Source organism: Telmatherina bonti (genome assembly GCF_933228915.1).
Source record: "Telmatherina bonti genome assembly, chromosome: 19".
NCBI classification, from domain to species: Eukaryota; Metazoa; Chordata; class Actinopteri; order Atheriniformes; family Telmatherinidae; genus Telmatherina; species Telmatherina bonti.
In genome coordinates this window covers 21,054,400-21,059,562 of record NC_136617.1, presented here as the reverse complement: position 1 = coordinate 21,059,562, position 5,163 = coordinate 21,054,400, and positions in this window count along the sequence as shown.

The following is a 5,163-nucleotide window of genomic DNA, read 5'->3' as shown; positions in this document are numbered from 1 at the left end:
TATTTAAACTTATGTTTGATTTGTTCAAATTTACAAAACTGATATTACCAGCAGTTTCTCATTATCAGAACTGAGCATGAGCAGAAAAAGAGGAATGTGGAGAGTGAAGTGCAGCATAGGATGGGAAGACATGAGCTGCAGTTTATTTTAACCACTCAGCATCCAGGTGATTCTGTCTAAATATCATTTTATTTCTCGCTCAGTCATCTTAAAGTTTTTTAAACTTCCTCTCCACTCAGTTTCACATCACAAAATCATTTTTTTTCCATGCAATAGATCACTGTGAGGGGAAAAAATATTTTCTTTCTGTTCTACAGCAACCTTTCAGGCCTTTTTGTGATGCATATCGACATTAACTAGTCATTCCTGTGATGGTATTGATCTTTCTGAATTTCATTTATTTATTTTTTAACAATAGAAAAAAAGATTATTTTCTTTCTTGTTGTCTTTTGAAAAATAATTCCTGCATTTATTTTAATCTTATATTGTGGACCACTGGTCTGTACATAATATAAAGAGATGCTTGTTCAATATCTTTTACATTTTTGGGGAGGATACAACATCAAATGACATGACACTGCTGCTATGCCTATGTTTCTTTTTACTTTAACAGACTGTGTGACAGGTAGTTGAAAACAATCATAGGAAAACAAACTGAAATGTTTTATATTAGAAAACGTTTCGATCTGAAACCGATCCGAGCAAGAAACAAAACCTTGTATAGTTTCAATACAAATTCCTGATATTCAAGTTATGTGAGATGAGTCATGAAGCTTCCACTTTTCTCAAAAACAAACCCATCAGCTGCCACAGTTCCAGCTGCAGAGAAAAATAAACAATCCATTTAATTTTCCCTAATGCCAGACCGTCTCATGAAAAAAATACCACGTGGGTGTTTTTCTGTACACCTGCTCACGGCTTTGAAAACATCAAGACAGACTGACACACTCTGCACTCAATCCACATGTGTGCTGCCAACACCCCCAGTTTTTGTTTACAACCATCCACACACGTCCCGCATGTTCCTGGAACAGGAAATGCACCAGAGAAATAGGGATGGATATGTGTCAACTCCTCTGTAGGGTCAGGAGAACAGACCTCCACCCATGACACAGTGCAGCTGGGTTTCCCGGCCTTGCTGCGTTGCATCGTAGGGGGATAATTATCCAAAGATCAGGAAAAAGAGAGGATTGTTTCTGAGGATGACTGTGTGCGTATGTGTTTGTTGGACCGGACCACTCCGTGTGCTTGTCATTTCTGGTCAAAGTTCTCCTATGTTTTTCCTGAATGTTCCATATAAACTAACAGAAAGCAGATTCAGATAAATGCACAGACATCTTAGACTGCATCTTTTTGTCAGTAAATATGTTCATGCGTTGCTCTTTCCTGAGTAATTCTTAGTATATACTTTATTGTTTCCACATGTGTCCTCAGCCAGCCTAGTTCAGTCTATTTTCAGGAAAAGACCTCAAAAACAGAAGCACTACTGATCCAATATCAGTTTTCATTTTCTACTTCTGTTCTCTCAAAATTAAGCATGATGGTTAAACATCTGGATGGCTTGTTAAGGCATGAGTCACAGCTGTCTGGGTCAGCGCTATAGATCACATATACAACTCTACATAATTCTTACAACACACACCGCCTACAGATCTTGTGAAACATATTTCTTGTAACAATCCTAGATGATTCATTCTTCTTGACTTCACTGATGAGCTATCAGGGAATGACACACTCCCTTGTCTGGTGACTTCCTCCTCTGATTCTGGAGTTTGTAAACTTCATGTGAGGGTCCACACACTCATATACACACCTTCTCAGGCAAGTTGCTACAATAATGCTCTTGTTTGTTAACAGTAAGTGATGCATCCAAGCTTTCCTTTTGTATGACGGAATCACTTCGTGCCAGTAAGCCCAAAATTCTTTACATGTTAGCACAGCTAAAGCATGTGCACTAAAGGTGTAATAAGGATTGAGATGGTGGTGTCAATAAAAACAGTAAACATAGCCTAGGGTGCCTTGCTTCAGGACGTTATGAAAGAGGTGTTAAAGAGTAATTATAGCATGGTTTTACCCAGAACTGCTTTATCTGTGCCAACACACTGAAAGAAACTCTGCAAGCTTTTCATGCCTGTGATGTGATCAAAACGATGTGTTTTAAATCCAGCAAATGATTGACACATCCAGAAAGGAGACGTCAAAAACAAAAAAAAAAAAAAACAAAGAAAGAAAATGAATTGTATGGAATGGCTATAAAGAAAACAAAAGACACTACATCTATGATGTGATAGGTACTGTCATCAAAAACAATCAATTGTTAGATGTAAAGCATGTTAAAGATCATGCTTTTGGGCAAATTCTGCCATTTGTCTTCCTTTGTGTTGTTACAATTATTCATTAGAATTGTTCTTTCCTTATAAATAAATTTGCCACTTAATTTTTAGATTGATTTAATTCGATCAGAATTCCTAAGAAAAACTTGATAAACAAAAGAAATTAGGAAAAGTTAAATATTAACATTACAGGAAAGCCTTTGTAGCTCACCTTGCAAATTAGTAAATTACTCTTTTTGTTGCAGCTGACCCAAAATCCAAGCCAAATAGTTATCAGAATGCCATTAATGACACTTTTCCCCCAGAACTGACCATCACTGAATACTTCATAACAATATCTGAGACAATTTGAATGAAAGTTTATTCAGTCAATTGTTTAGCCGCATAAAGTGCTTTCCACAACAACAATAACAAGTAAATATCAACAAAATAAACTAAATTAAAACTAAAGTTCACATACCCAAGCAAATACACGACCAAATTAAAAACAAAAACACATCCAATCATTATCTTTCACTCACTCACACAGGTAAAGCACACAAAAACACCCCATGCCAACCCAGCCACTAATCCTTTATCTTACAGACAAACTCAAGTCCCCAATATCAGGTTTAATGTAGCTCTGAGGAAGCAATATCTTGGGGATCCATCCACACCAGAAGCAGATTCACTCATGTCACAGATGCCACCACCAAAGGAACCACCCACACCACAAACATTTGGATGCAGTGCAGGACACTACTGATTACCGCAGCTGCAAACCTGCAGACTGAACAGGCATCGCCCCAGTGTGGAGGAAACCTGTAAGAAAATCAAGAAAGGAGAACACTAGAAAACAGTGGAAATTCAATTTATATGGATAAAAAATACCTAAAAAAATAGATTAAATAAACGCAGCTTGAATAAAAATGTAACAATTGATACAACAGAACAATAAAATCAAAAATAAAAATAGTCTGTTGGAGTCTGAAAGCTTGAGATCCTTCTTTCAGCAACAAGTCATCTCACTGAAATGGTCACATAAATGCTTTTCACATTTAAGATAGGAAACATAATGTTGGTGTATCAAGTTAAAGTACCAGTCCTACAGGTGTGGGAAGAGAAATACAACATATTAAACTGTTCCTGCATCTGAAGTCAGCATGAAAGTTTGTTTAACAAAGCAATCTTTGTAAAGGATTCAGCCATTTAAATCAAGTTTTTTTGTGATGTGAGAATGTGGTCAGAAAATATCAGAAACAAAATGTACAAAAACACTTTTCTCACTTCCTGGTTGGTTTAGACAGACATGAAGACAATAACATTAGAAAGAGATTATGATTTAGGCGAATGTACATTCTTTTCTTTTTGGACCTTGTGGCTTTTGGTAGCCTTTATTGAGCAGTAGCTGGACAGATCAGGAGGACAGAGAGAGAGAAAAAGAAGAGAGAGTTATATAGTTAATGAAAGGGGGCTGTAGCCTCACCTGACCGCCCCAAAAGATAAATTGATCACCACCTGACGGAAATATAAAAATATTATAAAGCACATGCCATATACTGACATAGAAGTAGCCTTTCTTTGTGTGGTCAATGTAATTTCCTGTACTTAATCCCTGTTACCCCCCACCCTCACTGCCCCCTCCCAAGTCTAACACCCCTCTGTGTCCCAGTTATTGATTCAACCATTAGCTTATTGATTAGGTCCAAGCAGGGGGTTTAAGGAACAGCTGTGTCCCTCTTAACAACTGTGTCAGTCTCCTGAGTTCACCAGTCTTGTCCAGAGAAGCAGAAGACAAAAACAACTGTGTTTAATAATTTATTTTATGCAGTCTCCTTTTCAGTTCACTTACTCATAGAAACATCAATTTCTACTTTAATGCTTACACAGACACTCAAAACTCCAAGTTGCTTTTATTGTTGGAAGATTGTGTGTGAATGATATCAAGGGACTTTCTATCTTTTGTCTTGGTTGCAGTTTGTTTACAATTATAATGTAATTATGTCTTATCAAAGGACACAAGATTCAGGATAAATAAATAAATTCATACATAAATGAATTAATATGTAAGAAATAATTCCACACAGGAACAAACAATATCAGCAAATATTTTACTCATTGTATTTAATGGAATGTCGCAGATCAAATTAATTCAAGTAAACCTGCTCTGTTTGTATAGAAAGTCGTTCATTGATTTAGTAAGTCTAGCTTGGATAGAGTCTTTTCCGCTTGGAAAGGAGGAAATGTTACAAAACAGAGCCTGATGATTTAAACAGGCAACTCACAAATGGCTCACATAGAAAGAAAACATTCATAATATGTAATACATTCAGAGAATTTAACTTCCCTCTAAATCCTGCCAAAATATCACTCCAGAGGTTTGTTTGCAAGTTTCTAGAAGCTCAAAGATCTTCCACAGTCTATCCTATAATTTGTGAATTGCAGTTATGCAACCTGCATCCAGAAGGAGGAGTAAGAGGCCAGAAGTCCTCACCGCAGAGTACACCTCAAGAAGGTGTGATCCTGCTTTGGAAGAAGCAGATCTGGTAGAAAGGAAAGTTTAGGGATGTTGGTGAAAGTGAAAGTTGAGAGAAATTGTGAGACAGACAGCAGTAGATGCCTGAGTACATTTCACTCTGAAGGTCCCAGCCTGATAAGAAGAGGAAGAGCTTGCATAGATAGCCAACCTGTGGGAGTAACAGGGAAAGCAGTGTGTTTGTGTAAGAGAGACAGAAGTAGTAGGCACTGAAGCATGGGACAGGGCTGAGTGTAAGGAGGGGGGGTTCAGGGGGAGTGGTTAGCTGTGCTGACTGTATATAGAGAAGGCAGAGTCTGACAGAGCAGATCCTGT